This window comes from Brachypodium distachyon, chromosome 3 (genome assembly GCF_000005505.3).
Source record: "Brachypodium distachyon strain Bd21 chromosome 3, Brachypodium_distachyon_v3.0, whole genome shotgun sequence".
Lineage (NCBI taxonomy): Eukaryota > Viridiplantae > Streptophyta > Magnoliopsida > Poales > Poaceae > Brachypodium > Brachypodium distachyon.
In genome coordinates, this window is record NC_016133.3 from 2,893,264 (window position 1) to 2,913,367 (window position 20,104).

The 20,104-nt window shown below is 44.4% G+C and overlaps 1 long non-coding RNA gene and 1 pseudogene across 8 annotated transcripts; one reads left to right on the plus strand and one right to left on the minus strand.

Annotated features, from left to right (window-relative positions):
• Nucleotides 1–1,645: 1,645 nt before the first annotated feature.
• LOC100831741 lies at nt 1,646–5,168 on the minus strand (annotated as a pseudogene).
• A 2,905-nt stretch (nt 5,169–8,073) lies between these two features.
• On the plus strand, nt 8,074–12,927 carry LOC104583426. 8 transcript variants are annotated; one of them, XR_002965004.1, is made up of 8 exons: nt 8,078–8,865; nt 10,731–10,902; nt 11,111–11,219; nt 11,371–11,552; nt 12,013–12,097; nt 12,213–12,237; nt 12,370–12,439; nt 12,577–12,927. It is a non-coding gene; the product is annotated as an uncharacterized LOC104583426 (long non-coding RNA). The 8 variants fall into 8 exon arrangements; XR_001406743.2 differs by having other exon boundaries at nt 11,093–11,219; nt 12,577–12,924; XR_002965005.1 differs by having other exon boundaries at nt 8,074–8,865; nt 10,731–11,219; nt 11,479–11,552.
• Nucleotides 12,928–20,104: the final 7,177 nt, after the last annotated feature.

The following is a 20,104-nucleotide window of genomic DNA, read 5'->3' on the forward strand; positions in this document are numbered from 1 at the left end:
TTAATGCTCTTTAGTAGGTGGAGCTGCACCCTATCATTGATCAGCGTGCGTGTGGCTGAAATAAAAACAGCAAGTGGCTGGCGGTCCGTCTGATTCAGAATTGGTATTGCATCTTTTTGTTGTCGCGGAAAAGTTGCATCAAAGACTTTGGATTATAAAGACTTTGCATCAAAGAATCCTGGATGCAGATACCGGGTAATAAAGCTTTCGATTCCTAAAAAAAGAATTGTAGCTCTTTTTATCCATCTATGTATCAACAGCTTAGATTCAGAATTCATACAAATTATTATTATTGTTATTAACTAGCACAAAAATTTCATATTAACATTTGGTAGTCCTTTATGCAATACAAGATTCAGAAAGTTTTGACTGTAGGTGGAATTAACTTTACTCAGCTTAGATTCAGAAGGTCCATCAAAACCTAGGCAAGGTACCCTTGATCTTGGCCCATCTTATCTTGGAATACAAACTGTGTAGCCTGTAGGTGGAGCAAAACATCATCCAAGTATATTTCCTCTAAAAAAAGTATATTCTTAAAAGAAAAAAAATCATCCCAGTAGTCCTGCTTAAGCCGGCATTTTTTTTTTGAGCGAACTTAAGCTGGTAGTTTTGTTTTAGGGGACTTAAGCCGCTAGTTTTTTTTTTAGGGGACTTAAGCCGGTAGTGTGTCAACTAGAGGGGAAGGTAGCGTGTCAACAGAGTGGACCCTTACGGGACTACTGGTGCTATTCTTCGTAACCATTAGGACATGTACAATGGGATGACGTCAGTCTTTTCTTATCGATGTCACATAAGATAAAATCTGACGTGGAAGGGAGAAAAATGAAGAAAAGGTACAAGCCTTCTCTTAATTAAGAGATGATCTCTTCACAAGAATGATAAGACAAAGATAAGGCAAATTTCCCATTGTACTGGATTTTGCCTTTTCTTAGCATTTATCTAGTTAATTTTATTCATCTAATCATTAATTCTAAGATATAACATCAAGAGATAGCCCATTGTGGAACATGTTTTTGTTGATTTTTCTAAATGACGTGGAACACCGAAGATAAGACAGTCTTATCAATCATTGTACATGCCCTAAGGGTGAGTTTGTGGCAGCTGCTAATCAGCGGATCACTTGTTGTCCCATAGTTTCGGTAGCCGAAGCTATGGCTCTCCGGCTGGGTTTGGAACTAGCGCATACGGCGGGATGCAATCATCTTCTCGTCAATTCAGATAGTATGGAAGTGATCGAGGCTATGAATCAAGGAGGTAGATCTGCAGGTCTTGGTGCTGCGGTTTACGATGATTGTTTTTATCTTGCTTCTGATTGTCCGAGAATCTTTTTTGTCCACTGTCCCAGTGAGGCTAACGAGGTGGCTCATGAATTAGCGCAATCAGCTAGGTGCTCTCCTCCTCGGATTTGGCTAGAAACTCCTGAGCGTTTTGTACCTCTTCTCTTGCACGATGTAATCCTTATATCGAGTGAATAAAGAGGTACTCCCTCCGTTTCTAAATACTTGTCGCTGTTTTGTATTTAAAAACGGAGTGAGTACTTTACTTGGTAAAACAAAGTGGACCCTTTTTTTCTTTTGAGAATATCAGAATAGTCAACAGAGTGGACCTGTTGTGCTGTTTGCCAACTATAGTCACAAACCAAACATACCCATAGTATCTGTACTTGAATTGAAACCCTTCCACACTCTTTCACTGTGAAACAAGGCAATCATCTCACTTGTTTACACTTCTTCCCACGCTTGGGAAGCATGAGCATACATGATACTTCAAGAAACATTGAAAAGGAAGATGGATTTAGAAAACTGCTTTCCTAAGAAATGTACGTAAAGCTCAAAATGACAATCTGTGAGGCGCTGTAAGACTAGTAAGAAATACTAGTACTTCTAGTAAAGCTGGGAAAACTACGTCTACTCTGTCCGCCGGAAGTACAAAATTATCTATGATGTACAATCCATCATATCTTGGCTGTTTTTAGTCTCCAGGTTATTGTCTATACTTGCCAGGCAGGAGACCACTTCCATGATAGTTGGCCTCCTGAATTGATTATTGTCAACACACTCGCAAGCGGCTTCGAGCACCTTCAGCATTTTCTCATCATATCCTGTTCCTCGAAGCGTTGGATCCAGGACTTCAATCTGCTTTTTCTCGGACCTCATCTGTAGAACCCATGGGATAAGTTCTTTTGACGTAGACAGAACTGGAACAGGCCGCCTTCCTGTGAGAAGCTCAAGTAGGACTACTCCGAAACTGTACATATCACCTCTCAACGTAGCAACCCATGCTTGCCCATACTCAGGTGGAATGTAACCCATAGTACCAACCAGCTCAGTTGTGACATGAGTTTTGTTGGGAAGGATTAATCTGGCTAGCCCAAAATCTGCAACATAAGCTTTAAATTCTTTGTCCAGTAGGATGTTACTGGATTTGATGTCACGGTGGACAATCTGAGGCTTGCAGACATCATGGATATAAGATAGGCCCAGGCTTGCCCCTCGTGCGATCTTGAGGCGAGTTGGCCAGTCAAGAAATGTGCTAGCATCATCGTCCCTGTTATGAAGCCAATCATCCAGACTGCCATTCTCCATGTAGGAATATATGAGAAGCCTTAAGTTTCCCTGGATGCAGTAACCCCACAGTGGTACAAGATTTTCATGTTCTGCCATGGAGAGCGTGTCAACCTCTGCACTGAACTCCCTTTCCATCACGCACATTTCACCGTTGAGCTTTTTTATTGCCAGTTTGGAGCCATCAAGTAGCTCTGCCTTGTAGACTAATCCATAACCTCCACACCCAACTATGTTCTCCTTATCAAAGTTGTTTGTAGCTCTCAATATATCGCTGAATTTGAGTTTATTTTCTTCTCCTTTTCCTTGTGGCATTCGCATCACTACTACTGTTTGCTCTGAACTGGAGTAAAATGAAGTTGCTTCGACATCTCCATTATCATCCCTTCTATGTTTTTCTGTAGAACCCTTTGTCCTGATTGAGACAAGGAAACGCCCCAGCAACAAAAGAATAGTGATGCTCGCAAAGAACACACCTAATGCAATTGCTAAAATCTTAGCTCGTTCTTTTCTGGAGGCCGGGGGTATTGAAGCTGTGCCACATTTGTGAGAGAGCATAGAGCCACACAGCTTAGGATTTCCATCAAAACTTGAATTCTGAAATGTATTAAATTGTCCTCCTGATGGAATAGGCCCTTCTAGGTCATTGTAAGAAATGTTGAATATGGAAAGGAAGTGCAGCCCATTCAATGCGGATGGGATTCCACCTGTGAGATTGTTGTTCGACAAATCTAACACCTGAAGGTCCGTGAGGTTGCATATTGATTGTGGGATCTGTCCTGTCAAGTTGTCGAAGCTGAAATTGAGTGAAATAAGGGCTTTTAACTGTCCAATTTCCAGGGGCATCTCACCAGTAAATTTATTTTTGCTTAGATCCAGCACTTTAGGGAAAGCCATCAGTATGCGGTATTGTTGTGATGAGTCATAAATTGGTAACTCAAAGAATCTGGGGTCCAATTGGGCTGCAGTATTCTCTGATGTTAGCATCGGCATCTGCGTTAAAGCTGTCGGAATTTCCCCTGTCATGCTGTTATTTGATATCTTCAGATGGAAGAGGAATCTTAGGCTGCTGATCCAATCAGGTGTCGGCCCAGTAAGTTGATTGTCAGATAGAATTAACATTTGCAAATTTGTTATCTTTGATAACCAATGAGGTATTTTTCCCAACAATGAGCACCGATTTATGGCAAGAACCTGAAGAATCTCAAAACCATCAAGTGTGTCATCCTCTGGCATAAGCTCTCCCTTGAAATTTCCTCCAATAAGAAGGGTGGTAAGCTTCCTGCAGCTCTTAAGGATCTGAAGTGCATTTGTGATGTTTCTCAAAGAATTTTCAGCTAGTGACAGGAAGCTGAGGTACTTCAGATCACCTATCCGTGGTGAAAGCTGCCCGTGTAATTTGTTACCAGATAGCCGCAATGCAATTTGAGTGCTGCAAGAGTATATACTTTCTGGAATTGTGCCAGTGAAGTTGTTGTACAGAAGGTCTAATGTTTTTAGATTGGGCAAGTTGGAGAAATTGACCTTGGTAAGTTCTCCACTGAAATTGTTGCTCTTGAGGTCAATTGTTATGAGATTTGTGCAGTTGCTCAGAGCTGATGGTAATTCCCCTGACATGTTGTTGTGGTCCAAGTGAAGCTCCTCCAATCTCTTGAGCTCGCCTACAGAATCTGGGATAATTCCATGGAATCTATTCCCTCCAAGATCAAGGGTAGACAGATTTCTTAGGTTGATGATGTGTGGACCATCAAGCACTCCATGTAAAGCATTGTTAGGAAAAGAGAGGCACTCCAATGAAGTAGCATTGAAGATTTCCTCTGGGAGTGTCCCACTTAAGTTGTTGTGGCCAGCCTTGAGTACTTTCAGCATGGAACAATTACCAATCCCTGGGGGGATGCTGCCACTGAAGTGGTTGAAACAGAGCTCAAGCACAGCAAAAGATGGCGAGCTGTTGCAGATATGAGTTGGTATCTTCCCAGTGAAGCTGTTATTGCTGGCATTGAGTGCCACAAGATTGTTCATCACCTTCCATGTAGTCGATGGAAACTGCCCTGTAAATAAGTTGCTTGAGATGTTCAATACCTGCAGAGGCCGCTCAGGGGTTGAAGATGAAAACTCATGCAGGTTTCCGTCCAGGCGATTAAAGCTGACATCAATGACAAGAATGCTGCCGGAAAATACCAGTTCCAGCGGCAGACCTCCAGACAGCAAATTGCGGGAGAGGTTAAGGTACTGCAGCCCGCTAAGGATCCCCAGGGACTGTAGATGTGCCCCTCAAGGCCCTTTAAAGCCAGCGAGACATTGGTGACCGTCCTATCTTGCCTGCAGGCGATCCCTTCCCACTCGCAGCAATCTGTGCCATTTCTCCATGAGACGGCAAGGCCACTGTCTTGTGAGAGCCCAGCGAGGAACTGAAGAAGGGAGCCCTTCTCCTGCTCTGTGCACGAACTGGTGGGAGAGGCCAAGGAGATCAGCAGAACGAGAACAAGGCCAATGGAGAAATGGATTGTCTGCATAATTTTCTGGTGAAACTAGCATGGGAACCAGAGCTTTAATTTGAGCCCTGGCTGGATAAAGCATCAATGGTCGTCTAGTCATGAAAGAAAGAAGAGGATCTTGCTCCCATTTTGTTTTGTCCCTTGTCGTTGTCACCACAAAGAAAATTGGGGTCAAGAAAATTGGATTTTTTACAACTTCCACCAGCAGCTTCCTAGTTCACACTATGACAGTATGACGTTTTCAGTGTTTCACTATCGTCTGCCTCGTATAATCTAATCTACTGACAAGTCAATTGCCCAATCTTCCTGAATACTGACCCTACAGAAATGGTCTTTTGTAGCCATCCTTGTCCCAATCCTTTACAACATGCCTTAATTTACTTGAACTGACATCACTTCTCTTACCGGCTTCACTAAATAAACCCTCAACTCTTACCACTAACAGAGAATATATCTTTTGGATTCAGCATTTTGTGCACAGGAAAAGGCGCATATTATCAGAAAGCAACAGCCACTGCGGAAGATTTGATCGGCGAAATGCGCCTGCGATGGAGAGCAATCATGCACGGGGCGTCTCGGTTAGTGTGTGGACAAGCCCAAGTGGAGAGGATAATCAGAAAGCGCAATCTTCCAAAGCTTAATGGATGTGGAAGTTCAATCTTCTTAAGCTTAATGGATGTGGAAGTGCTCTCTTCCATGTTCCAATCCTTCTGACCCGAGGCGTTCCTCTTAACACGGCAGCTTTGCCTGATGGATACGTTAATTTGCTGCTGTTTTCCATCCTTCGGGCTCCACTTGTGGACGATGGCTCTTTGAATCTTTGTTGCTATCGTCTGAATCTGGAAGCTGTTCTGGTAAAACTGGGTAGCGTGTGAGTGCTGGCAGTGGCATGTCAGAATGATCGATCCCTTGGTGTTCTGAACTTGTGATGCCTGTGTGGACATGGTCTTCTAGCCGGAACCAGGTAGTGGTGCAGTGCACGGATTGTTAATAGGTCCAGCCAATGAATTGCATTTGCTGTTACATCTATCATTGATCAATGCGCATGTGGCTCGTAGTACTATTTGACTTTGTGTTCTGACTGAGAGAAAACAGCGGGTGTCTGGAATTCAGCATAATGAAAAGGATTTCATAAACTACAGAGTTTGGCGTTGCATGTGTGTGTTTTTCTTCAGTATTTTGTTCTGCGCTCCAGCACCGGCATTTTCTGCTACTCCAGTTCAGGTGCATCATCTTTTTTACATACAATTCTAGTCAGATAACAGGACCAGATTGGAAAGAGAAAGAAAGGCGTTGCAGAAAATGTTTGACGTGTCGGGAGAGAACTCCGGTCTCTGCAACGTGCAACGGCCGGCAGGGCGACAATGGAGTGGAACGGACCACCCAGAATCTATTCACACTTGGACTTTGGTCACTTGCAATGGTAGTGCTAGAAATGGCGGCGAGACCCGACCCGACTACCCCGGCGATGATTCAGGTTTCATATCGTTGCTTTGGCGTGCTCCTCCGTATTGCTGTGAACGCGTAGTCAACCGTTTGACCGTTTTCTTCTTCCTTGTTGATTCCAGTACGCATAGTCAACCGTCGTCAGTGCCAGATCTAGGCTGCCTTTGTTTAGGCTGGAGCTGAAAACAAGTTAGCTGGACCTGGAAGAAGCTATATTTCTGCTGGAGCTGTAAGACTGGAGCTGGAACCTGATTTGCTGATCGTTTAGTGATTGTGAAACTGTGGCTGCAGCTGGATGAGAGGGGAATGTCTGAAATGTCCTTGTTTGTCTGAAAAAGGTCCTTGTTTGTTGTTAATCTGAAAAGTTGATTTCAACGTAAAATACCAAATTGCCTGGACTTATGTTAATTATTAAATTGTGTGTTTTCCCAAGATTTAGCATGAATTGATTGATTTCACCCACAGTTGACCCATACAAAATGGAATGAACAGCATGTACTCACAAAATTCCCCCAAAATGGAAACCTTGGAGCAACACGTATACAATCAATAGCATGAAATTCCGCACGTTTAAGCCAGGTGGCTTCTAGCCCGTGGAAGCCAAATAAGCTCCAGCAAAAGCTTAAACAAAGGAGCCTAGAATTTGGTCACTGGGGTGCGACGCTAGCTTTGTACGGAGTATATATTACTCCATCCGTTCCATAATTCTTATATAATATTACATGTATTTAGATGTTTTTTAGGAATAGATACATACATTTTTGAGCAAATTTGAGTATATACGAGACAACACAAATATAAGTATAGCTATTTTTTAAGAATATAGACACCACAAAAATGGATATTACGAGTTAGTCGAATTAATAAAATGCATATTTAGGTCACATTTTTTTGTCACGACATGTCCTAAGCTCATTTAGGAGCGTTTGACCGGCCTACGTGGCGCGCGGGCCGAATACATGTCAGCTAAGGGGGCCGCTGGACATAAGTGACGTATGAAAGTGTGTTGTCTCACCCATCATTGTGGTTCTTGCCGGAACACCGCCGCGAGTCGCTGGAGTTCCCCTAGGCGTCACGGTGAACGAGGTTACGACCTGTCATGAGTCGTGACCTACTTAACAAAAAAAAGTAGGACTTAAATATGTATTTTAGTAAGTTTATGACTAACATGGCAGCTCGTCAATAATATTAGGACCGAGGGTGCATTTTATTCTATTCCTCCGTCCAACAAAGGATATCTCAACTTTGACTAAATTTGAATGTATCTATACATTAAGTCATGTTTAGATACATTTAAATTTTGATAAACTTGAGACATCTTTTGTTGGACGGAGGGAGTATAATTTTTATAGCATCAGTCATGTCCAGCGGGCTCCTTAAAAAAATCGGGACCTAAGTATGCATTTTAATAATCTTAAAACTAATTTGACACCTTGTCAATAATACTAGGATCAGGAGTGTATTTTACTTTGCCTTCGAATCAATTTCAAACTTGAATTTTGCATAGTTCAATTTTGTTCCATGTCACGTTTTTTTAGATGACGATGACATTTCGTATTTTCACGTCAACGTGACCGGGAGGCGGGGCCATAATATTTCACGTTACCCTTTTGAGCACGAGCACGCAGATTGTAGGCCCCACCGATGCCCCTGTTCGTTTGCAAGATTCCCGGCAGGATTGAGAGGGATTTGAGGCGGTCGGTCAGGCGGAGGCGAAGCCCGAAGAGTCCTCCGCTGCATGGGTATGGCCTCCTTCCACCTCCTCCACTCCCATGGCAAGCGCGCGGCGGCGGGGGATAGGCCGTGACCTCCGGCCAGCGAGCTCCGTGTAGGCGAGCGGGACGAGGAGGCAGGCGAGGACGTGCTGCACCTTGTTCGGGGCGAACCACTGTCGCCCCGCTCCAGCCGGGGCTCCTGCCGGCGAGACACTCCGCGAGCGCGAGCCAAGGCAGGCGAGGACCTCGACCCCCTCTTCCTATTCCCCCTTTTTTTTGTTTTCTCTTCTTATATCTTTTCCAATTTATTTCGAGGAGATGTGGAACGGATCTGGTGCGATGCAGGCTCTTGATTGGGATGTGTAGCTGCACACATTTCGTGCTTGCGGTGCGGTTCCTCTAAAAGGCTGAGATTCTGAATTTTTTTTCCTTTCTATCTGGTAAGGTTTTCTTGGATGAATCCTTCAATGATTCACTTCTTTCTCCTAGATTTGATAGATTTGATCTCTCTCATCGGAGCAGAACATTGGAGTCTAAATGTTTATTTCGTTAATTAACTTTTGATGGCTCAGATGACAGTTGCTGGAGTTTGTGCATCCGTAGTTGTTCGTCTTTGATGGAAGCTACAATTATCTGTACCAGGTCTTATTTGGAAATTTTAATTTGTATTCCTCCCCCCATCTTAAATTGTTGTCGAAATATTACATGTATGTATCTAGACACTTTTTAAGAATATATACATTTATATTTGAGCAAATTTGAGTAAGAATTTAGGATCGGAGGAATATATTATAACACATCACCTGGCACAACAGATCTATTTCCGAGTATATCTATATACTCCCTCCGTTCAACAAAAGATGTCTTAACTTTGATTAAATTTGAATGCATCTATACACTGAGTCATGTCTAAATACATTCAAATTTTGACAAATTTGAGACATTTTTTGTTGGACGGAGGGAGTACTACTTAGGATATATCGGAGAGCGCGCTAGCTCCATCCATTAATAATAGGGTGGCAGCCGGCCTCCTCATCGGCCGCAACTGTCATCACTCTAAGCGGTCTCCTCCTACGAACAACAATGCATCATCACACGCGTCTCCCGCAGCCGCGCTCTGCCGCTCCGCTCCGATCCACCATGTCTGACTCATGTCGTCGACGCTTCTCCTTCATCTCCATGGCGGCCGATCAACGGCCCACCACCACCAAAGAGTTGTCACGCCGTCGACCCTCCTCCTCCATCTCCATAGCGGCACCTATAGTCGTCGTCATCCCGCCAAGTATACATTCGTAGTCCATTCGGTATGACGTATACGTATCGTCATCAATCGTTACGGAACTATAATTATTAACGTGGGGCTGTCGAGGGATTACGATGATGCATGCGCGCGCAGGTCATAGCAACCAGCCACCGGTGGTGGTGGCTGTGGCGAGGATGGCGAAAAGGACGGTGGCGGGAAAAGCCAAGGCCGCCGTCGCCGCGCCACGTTAATTAAACGATCATCGGTGCATTTGTACGTTGTACGTGCTTTCCACTCCAGATCTATTTCGATTTCATTCTCACTCAACATCCCTACCACCGTACATTATAGTAATATACGTCGTCGAGATCGATATATCGTTGGATGTTTTATTTCCTGTTATTTCCCCCCTCCCCTATATATTTAGGGCGTCATGGCTCTCGAATACTGCCAACAACGCCGGCCAGTACACACCACGATGTTCAAGGCAAAGATTATACTAGCTACAGTATTATATATATATATATATATATATATATATATATATATATTATCATTCCTTGATCGGTTCATTAATTAATTAGTTCGCCATTTAAAAGATATATTTCGAATGGCGACCTAATTAATTAATGATCCGATCAAGTAGTGATAATATATATACACTACTGTAGCTAGTATAATGTTTGGCTTCAACATCGTCGTGGGTATTGGCCAGCGTTGTTCGCAGTACTCGGGAGCCATGACTACCTATATATATATAGGGGAAAAAATAATAGGAAATAAAACATCCAATGATATATCGATATTGACAACGTATATTACTATAGTGTACAATCGTAGGAATGTTGAGTGAGAACGAAATCGAAACAGATCTGGAGAGGAGAGCACGTACGACGTACAAATGCACGTACAGTACTAGCTACCGATGATCCTTTAATTACCGTGATGAAGATTGTGGTGGTGCGGCGGCGGCCTTGGCTTTTCCCGCCGTCGCTGCCACCGGCACTGCATGCTGAATGCTATGACCTGCACGCGCATGCATCATCGTCATCCCCGACAGCCCCGAAGTTAATAAATAGTTTCATATTTATAGGAATGTATATCTGTGGGATGACGACTGCAGGTGCCGCCATGGAGATAGAGGAGGAGGAGTGTCGACGGCGTGAGTGGCCGTGGTGGATCGGAGCGGCAGTGCGCGGCGGCGGAGATGGAACCGCCATCGGCTTCATGGATTTCATCTCCGAAACTGCTACTTCTGAATCAGGAAGGGGAGTGGCGCCCGAGGAGTGCCCAGGAGTGGTGGTGGAAGGCGAGGGGAGGCGCGTGACAACCCGGAAGACATCCGCCCGCTGGCTCTCACCGTCTCGCTGGACGGACATCGAGGGCTCCCGCTTGGTGGCTGATATCAAGCGGCTTGTTCTGGTCTCTTCCGTGAGGTTATATGTATTTATGTCTCTGTTGTTCATTTGAAGTCAGAGGTCTGTTAGTTCAATGCCTGAAGCTATGTTTATTGACTTCGTACTGGCCAAACAGCGGAATGGTCATCGTTACCATTTGTAATGGCATATTCAATTGATTTTCATATTCGGAATAGTATGCTGATTGATGTAACGACTGTTGTGTCAGAACAAACTGTCGCTGCAGATCGTGCAGGTAACAGGTCTCGTGGACGGAGTATCTGCCGCCAGGCCAGGGGGGTCCTATTTGGTGAAAATTGTCGTGATGGATCGTCGGTGACTGATTCCACCTTCAGGTGATTGCTTCTTACTGCTCACCATTGCAATCCCTTTATCATTGTTCCAGTCTTATGATCCAACAGATGGTCTTTACATCCACGTTTTCCTATCTCAACTTATGCTCTGTCTCATGTACAACTAAAGCACGGCAGTTCTTTTATGAATTAGATAAATACATCCTGATTGAACCGAGGCGTACATATTACAACATGGAAGCAATTAGGTGTGGTACTATTTTATAATTTAGAAGCTCAACATGGATGTCTTCCACACTAGTGATGACTGATGCGTGACTGCTTCCGCCGTTCCGCGATTCGATGGCAAGTCCCAGCAATAGAGGAGCTCGGCTGGTAAGATGGCTTTGTGTTGAGCAGCAGCCTGGAGTTTCTCATGTCATTCTTGCCTCAGATATGTTGATCTTCTCTGAACTGTAACAATTGGATTACTGTCATGAGTTGGAAACAAATAGATTCTATGCATCTTATCGTAGCGACGACATTAACATATAATGTATTTCTTGTAGTAAACATTTGTCCATATCTGTAGTAGCAAATCCTTCCCTGGATGCAATAAAGTAGTTGCAGATATTTGAAGTCATAATACGTCGAGTGATTTTAAGCTGCAATGAAAAAAACATTATTTTCCTGTACATAAGTATTTTCTATGTGTAATTCAAGAGAATGTATAATACCATCTCATCTGATTGGGAAAAAGATTTATCATTTTCATGAGAAATTTCCAGGCTACTTTTTCGCCTACCTTTCCACAAGTATATATTTGATATTTCCTACTTACCATTCTCATATGCAGGTGTTTGGTGTAGACAGCTCAAAACAAATGGGCAAACAATACCCACCCAATTTGACGATATACTAACGAAACTGAAAGTTGTATGGTGTGTAGCAGTTATTTCTTTGCTCCTTGTATGAATGAATCAAGATTCAAGATTCTGATTATGTCCTTTTATCTTTTTCATGTCATTTGATAATTGGTCCTCTCCGGGATAACAGCAATCCTCTAAGTCCATTAAAACAGGTAGCCTGAAAAGCGTGCATGTATATTTACTCTTTGTAATATAATTTTTAATTCTGGTTTGCTCTTGTTCATGGTGTGTACAGAAGTTGAGATTGTAAGCAGTTTCCTGATTATACACCTTTTTTTTTTGAGGGGATCCTGATGGTAGACCTAAGAAAGATAAACCTGCAAAAGATGAAGTTGGTATCGGGCCTCAAGGAAGGTTAGTCTGACCCCTAATTTAGCCCTTCTATTTTTTATGTTTTGATAACTTGATGTACTTTTGTAATAAACAATTAGAAAACTCATTGATACGTTCCATCACATGTTACGGGATCTCTGGCTTTTTTGGTGCACCAGATGGACGAGCAGGCGTGTAAGGCTTCTGCGACCTCTCTTCCGGCCGCGGCTACGGCGATCGTGACTCCTCTCAGACCCAGCTGCCTGCACCATGCTCCACCTCATCGGCTACTTCGTCGTGCTCCACCTCATTCTGCTTAGTACTGAAGTCTTTTCCAGTGGCGTTTTAGTCATAATTTCTTAATGATCAAATGAATGCTGAATGTAACTCTGAAATATAATAACTTCACCATGCCATCATTAGAAAATATTTTATATAGAAACACTTTGCAACATGTGCTGTTACTGAGAATATCCAATTGTGGGAATATAACTTGAGAATTAATCAAATTGTTATGTTTTACTTTCTGAGTTCCCTTTAGATTAGCTTAAGGCGTCTTGTTCAGACTTACTACAAGCTAATGGAAACTCTTAATGTATTGATTTTATTGTTTTTTATGTAGTTATACTGAACAAATCAGGTTTGTTGCTGGTCAGCCTTGGTATTTTAGGTCCCCTCCTATTAACCATAATATTTTGAGAGTGATTTTTCTACACCCGAGCACACTGCGCATGCTATCATGGTCGTCCGGCGGCTGCGCGAGTACCGTTCGATCTCAGAGGAGGAAAAGTCCTCGGGCTCCACTGCGACTCCGTTAGACTGAAAAGTGACGGCCGTGAGTACTGTTCCGTTGCTGATCCGGTTGGGCTGCACCAATTCTCTATTCGATCCAGATCGACTACTGCTCCTGAGCTATGTCTCTCTCTAGACATGTCGTAGACATATCTTAGTCTCTCTCTTACCTCGATACCTCCCCATATCCTGTGTACCGGCAAAAAAAAGTATTCAGTATTCGTACACACGAACGGCATGGAGTAAGCGTTAGTTGAGACAAACAACAGCGACACGCGTCTGCAAAAGGGTCAAATCACTATACAGCTCCGACATACATGCAAGAACAAATAAAGGTACTTCTCAGATCTTCGAGATCTTCGATCCACAAATAGGTATTTTAAAATATGGACAGAGGGAGTACCACACATGTCTACACACACTTATATATATGGCAAAGGCCAACACATATATGCATGGTCAAAGTCATCCACACACATATTTTTATTAAGGCTGACACACACACACGTATATATATATAACACATGACCTGACCTCCTCACACACATGCTACTTTTTTTCAAAGAAAGAAAATACCCACTCACTTGCAATGTGCTACCGGTCAAAAACATTCTGGATGTACTGGACTCACTGTTGCCATTGGTGGGAGAGCCTTCGTGATTGGGTCGAATAAAGAAAATCTGTGGACTGCTGCATCTCGTTGCTATTTCTCTGGCTGCCTGTATGGGATCATGGATGGGATCGGTACAGAAGAATTGACGTGGTAAACACCGTAATACTTCCGTGAATCTGCCGTTTGACGGACGTTTGGTGCATGTTAAGTGATGTGCGGTGGCTGACAAGGGGAGTAGCACGCTCGAGAGCAAACAAAGCTTTCCCTAATATTTTACAGGAGAAACGCTGGTGAATAAGTGTAAAGTAATATATATTTTTCTCATGATTTAATCCTTGTTAACGAAATAGATGTTTTTGCTTGTTGGTGCAAAAAATTCAGGAGGTTAGGTGATCAGTGTTTTTGCCGGAACTTTACTACAACTATGTCAGGTTTGTGTTTGTTAAGTTTTTGTATGTTTCTTTGTTTGAATCTATTTTCTTCACCATAACTGGATATCTGCAGTAAAGGGATTATTAACATTGTAAATATTGAATTTGTACATGCAAGAAGTTCATTTTATTTTATTGTTTGAATACATCCCACGGTAAACAATGTTAACTCTTCATGTTTCACCAAAATAGAAAGGTGGAAGGGTACTGTTATAATTTGGTTTATATTTTTTGCCATGTCTCGCCAACAGTTGTATGGTATCTTCTTTGACATAATCGTGGGTTTTAAGCTTTAAAAATGGAAAATAGTGAGGTTTTCTTTGATTCTTTTTTTAATCTCTTACGATAGTTGCATATGGTGTGATTTACGGGCATATGAAAGACATAGCTGCTCCTTATTTGTTGTTGCCTTTTCGTGTAGAGCTAGAGACCAAGCCATTCGTTGCTGCCTAAATTCCATCAATGTCATCGATTATGGACCCATTCTGGTGCCCATGTCACTGTCTTCACCCTACATCTAGCATCTTGGCCTCCTGAGTCGCTGCCGGTGGGAGTTTCTGTGGAGCCGCGTGATCGAGTTGAGATGCCGGGCTGTGGTGTGATGCGGCGTCCGAGGGCGGTGGCGTGAAGCTACAGTGCAAGATGGATGTGAACTAGTCAAAAGTTGTTAGCTGCAAGTGGCTGGGTCTGTTAGATCCTGGAGCGATTCTGTTATGGTTCCCCAATATTCTACAGATCACAGCGATGCAAGCAGTAGCAGATTCAGAGATACAAGGGAGTTTAGAAAAGAGAAACAACAGCAGGGAGGAAGGAGAAGCTAGAGGATGGGGGAAAGGTCCAGTCAAGAGTTAGTTAGTTAGTGCATGGAGGTCATGGTGTTAGGTGTGGTGTGCGTGCATGTGTTAGTGGCGAGTGTGGCGCCTAGGCCGTGTGTGCGTATGCCTATTTAAGGTCATGCAATCATCTTGTGTTATTTTGAGATAAAGCCAAGAGAAATAGGGAGAGGAAAAGCTCAGGTTGCGTGAGGCAGCTGAGGCCAAAACTCTAGTCTGTATTGTGCATTGCTATTGTGTGAGTTGTGAGAGTCAGCTCAAGGTAGAAGAAAGAAGAGGGGGGACCCTACAGAAGTGGTCTTTTGTAGCCATCCTTGTCCCAATCCTTTACAACATGCCTTAATTTACTTGAACTGACATCACTTCTTACCGGCTTCACTAAACAAACCCTCAACTCTTACCACTAACATAGAATATCTCTTCTGGATTCAGCATTTTGTGCACAGGAAAAGGCGCGTATTATTGGAAAGAAAGAGCCACTGCGGAAGATTTAAGAAAGGCGGCTGCGATGGAGAGCACTCATCCATGGGCATCTCGTTCTCGGTCAGTGTGTGGACAAGCCCAAGTGGAGAGGGTAATCAGAAAGTGCAATCTTCTAAAGCTTTAATAACGGACATGAAATCGCAATCTTCTAAGCTTAATAGTAGGTTAGTGAATGATCTGTGGTGGTCGTTCTGACCCCGTGGCGTTAATGATCAAAATTGTGGTTCAGTGTGTGTAGTTTTAGTTTAGTTTCTGGATGATGCTCAAATTAGTCTTAATGCTCTATAGTAGGTGGTGCTGCACCCTATCATTGGTCGGCCGTGTGCATGTGGCTGAAAAAAACCCGGTTGTCCCTAGTCCGTTTAGATTTATTGCTTTCAGAAACTGTATAATTGTCATTTCATTTTTATGCTCTAGAAAAATCGCATCAGCTTTGCAGCTCTGTTTATCCATCTATGTATCAGCACCGGAAGTTTCTGCTACTCGGCTCAGATTCAGGATTCACACGTTATTATTATCAATTAATCTATTGGGAGAACGTTCCGTACTTACTTCCCTACCGAACGATCTTATCGATCTATTCTCGGCCTGGGTTGAGCCCATCTTTCCTTCTTCCGCTTGGGCCAAGGCCTAGTTAGCAGCCAGCGCAGCCCACCCTCTTGCTTGTTGCTTCGTCTTCCTTCTCCTCTGCTCGACGCCTTGACCACGCACGCACACACAGCAACCCATCCCCAAATCGCCGATCCCCTCCTCTTTCTCCTCGCGTCTCACCTCCGCACCACCATGCCCCCCTTCGTCTCCTCCTTGTCCGGTGGTGCTACCTCTGCCATCCGTTGTACATGGAGGCGCGTGCGCAGCCTCGACCTAGCACCCGCTAGTGGCTCCTGTACGCACGAGGACGAAGGAGTCGGGCAACTCGACGTCGGTGGATGGAGAGCAAAGGTGAAGAAGAGGAACAAGAAGGACCCGGCGACGTGGGCCTCCCCACTGCCATCCACCTTGAGATCAGAGAGGATTTCGAGGGCTTGCGGCGATGGCCGACGATGCCGAGCCCTTGCCGTCGGGTACGTGGACCCGGAGGAGCACCCAGGCATAGCCCATCCCATGAACAAGACCAGCGTCTACTCCTTCGGCGTCCTGGTCGTCCCCCCCCCCCCCCCTCCTATCGAGCATCACCGCAATCTCGAGCCCTATTGGCACCACCAAATGTGTAAGGCACGATCCAATGGTACTTGATTCTTGATAGGCCATTAGCGTGTACATATTTTTCGTGTATTCCTACCTTGATGTGGTGCAGACGTTGTGGAAGTACATATTACAGGGGAGGAGACACGGTGGTGACCATGGGCCCAAGGATAAAGATGAGACCGACGTCGATGGGGGCGATGGAGAGGATGCTGGTGCTGACAGAGCGGTGCGTGACATCGGCGAGGAGGGAGCGGCCGCCGATGTGGCAGTGTGGGGGATAGGAGGACCATTTTAGGCTATAGTTATCAACTCATTATTGATGTAGTTACCCAACTGTTGAGGGTATACTTATCACCCCAACACCGATGTAGTTATCCGATTGTTCAGGCTATAGTTATCAACCTAAAATAGATGTATTTATCAGTTGTCGAGGCCATACTTACCTCCCTAGCAACAATTTAGTTACCCAACTGTTCAGGTTATATTTACCAACCTGACATCGACATAGTTATCCAACAACTAATGCGGTTGTTCAGGTTATAGTTATCACATGACATCAATATAGTTATCCATGTAGGTTTGTACCCTCTGGGGGTGGTAACTCTGTCCCTCCAGTTTGAAATTCAACCTTTTTGTGCATTGTGCGGGGTTGGTAACTTCATGCATCCGTTGTTGGTTACTTTATTCATTGCTTGTTGGTAACTATATGCATGGTGTGTTGGTAAGCCCATGCATCGGATGTTGCTAGCTTTTGTACCACATAAGTTTGTACCCTATGGGATGGTAATTTTGTCCAATTTTGTCCCTCCCATTGAATGCAAACTTTTATGAACTGTGTAGGTCGGTAACCTTATGCATCATGTGCTGGTCAGTTCATTCATTGCATTCATTGCATGTTGGTAGCTTTTGTAACATGTGAGTTTGTACCCTATAAGGATGGTAATCTTTCTCCTTCTCATTAAATGTAACTTTTTTGCAGTTTGCGTGGTTGATAACTTCATGCATTGAGGATTGATAACTTTATTCATCGCCTGTTGGTAACTATATGCATTGTATCTTGGTAGTTTTTGTACCATGTGGGGGGCGGGGGGGGGGGGGGGGTTGGTAATTCTTCCCTCCCCCATTTGAATGCGGCTAGCTTTTGTACACTATGTCGGTAACTTATGCACTATGTCGGTACCTTTATGTGTGTTGTGTGTTGGTAACTTTATTTACAATTGGTCGGTAGCTATCTGCACTACTCAATTATTTGTTGGGAAGCTCATGCATTGTATGTTGGTAACTTTTGCAACATGTAGGATTTCCCTTGCATTGTGTGTTGATAAGGACGGAGTGGGATGTGCTTTCAGTCTTATGTACAAGATCGACGTTGAACGGGTGGTGGGGGGGGGTAAATATGAGTCTTTTTTGTTAGATATTACAACGGGTAATTTATGTGGCTACATATGTCGGTTTTTGCTCCAGGTGGATAACATTACAGCATAATAATAGTTGATAACTTTTTAGATCAAAAAAGTCGTCGGCGCATCTCCTAGTAAGGTCTAATTTTGAAGCTGGTAACTTTTTGTGAATAGTCCGGTAACTTAGCTATTACTAGCTAGTAACTTTGTGCCCGAAAATAAAGTCATCGAAATATATCCAAGTGGGATCTAGTTTTGGAGTTCTCGTTGCAATGAGAATAATGGTGAAAACAGATTGTAGATCAGACGTGTCGTTTGAGAGTTAAAACATTTTGAACTTTTGAAATGTGAATGAATCTTGCTGACATCAGCTCCTTTGGCACTGCATGCATGTACATGCATCCGTGTGAAGAAAATGAGACGGAAAAAAAGTAGGCATCAAGCCCTCATTTAAAAAGATGTATGCACCCCGCAATCGCTAGGAGTGTTCGGTACATATTCTAGGTACGAAACGTTTGCCAAATAGCACAGTCCTTTATCTTGTGCAATGAAAAAAATTAGTCTTATTCCAAGCCCTTGTCATGGCATATAAAACATCCATTTGAACTAGGTCCAACAAGACTGCTCGGCAGCGTTGATCTTAGCCCATGATTTTGGAGGGGAGCTCGAGCGGCCTCTGCCCCAAGCCGGCGAGTGATTGGCTCCGGCTGGCTATGCCCTCCCCTTCTTCCTCCGATTCGTCGGTGAAGATAGTCGGGGAGGCGCCGGCGGTTGCGGTTGGGAAGGTGGATGCGGGAGGGGGGGGGGGGGGAGGAGGAGGAGGGGGAGGATGCGGCGGAGGCGGGGGTTTGACCTCGAGAACATCACGCGCGCCATTGAGACGTCGAAGCACTCCATCGCCAATGACGATGCGTGCCGCCTCGCCATCGAGAGGATGCTCGTGGAGGCCTACAACCTCTTCAACGCGGCTCCCCCGATCATCGTCCTTTAAGTAAGCATTTCCGGCGAGGGGACCGGAAGCCGATGGGGCCGGCAAGGAGCAATTTTGTTTTTGGGTGTTTTCTCCTCTAATTTAGCTAACTATTCGTAAATGTCGAACTAGTAGATGTAGTGGAACTTAAGTATGTCGACGAATGACGAATTCCGATGATCTGCGATGTGAATCGCGAAAAACCAGCCCCCTATTTATATGAATTTCGCGCAAAGTTTCAAGTTTTTTGTGTGTTTCGGTTTTCGTATTCGGTATTTGTTCTGCCGAAACTCGGACGGTACCAAATTCTGGAGTTCGGTTGATCCGAACTCGATTCGCTCGGGTTCGGTAATGGCTAGAGTTGCTTTGACACACCTCCAAGTCCCAAACCTTTTTGACCGGAGGGTACCCGAGTGGTGTGTGTGTGATCGTCAATGAAAACTTCTTTACGATTAGAAAACACCTATTACACTTGATCTTAGCCAAAAGTGGGAGAATGGTATGTTTTGGCCAAAAGGTACGAATAAAGGAAATCTCCTTTCTTAAAAAAAAGGAGAGTAGAAAACACCTGATTTTTTCTTCGCTGTGTGGCGATACCCGAGTGACTCCCGACGAGCCCGCAGCTTCAGCGCTCTCATCAGCGGTGCCTCCTCTCTTCTCCGCCACAGCATGCGCGCCACGGCCTAGCTTCCATCCATGCCCGCTTCCCGCCCAAGTGCGCGCCGGGGGACTGTCGCTCTGACGCCATGCCGTCCGTGGGGAGCGCCACGCCGCCGTCTCGATCGGCAGCAGCGCAGCACGCTCAGGCTGTGTTCGACGAAATGTCGAGCCGGCTGTTCGTTTCTTGGATGGCGACCATGATGGCCGTCGTACAAATTTTGGGACGGACGGCCAATCAGCCGTGTGCACTGTGCCTGCAAATCTGCAATGCGAGGTCCGCGTTTTCTTCTTGACTGCACGAATCCTTCGACGTGGTAGGCTAATCTGATCGCCTTTC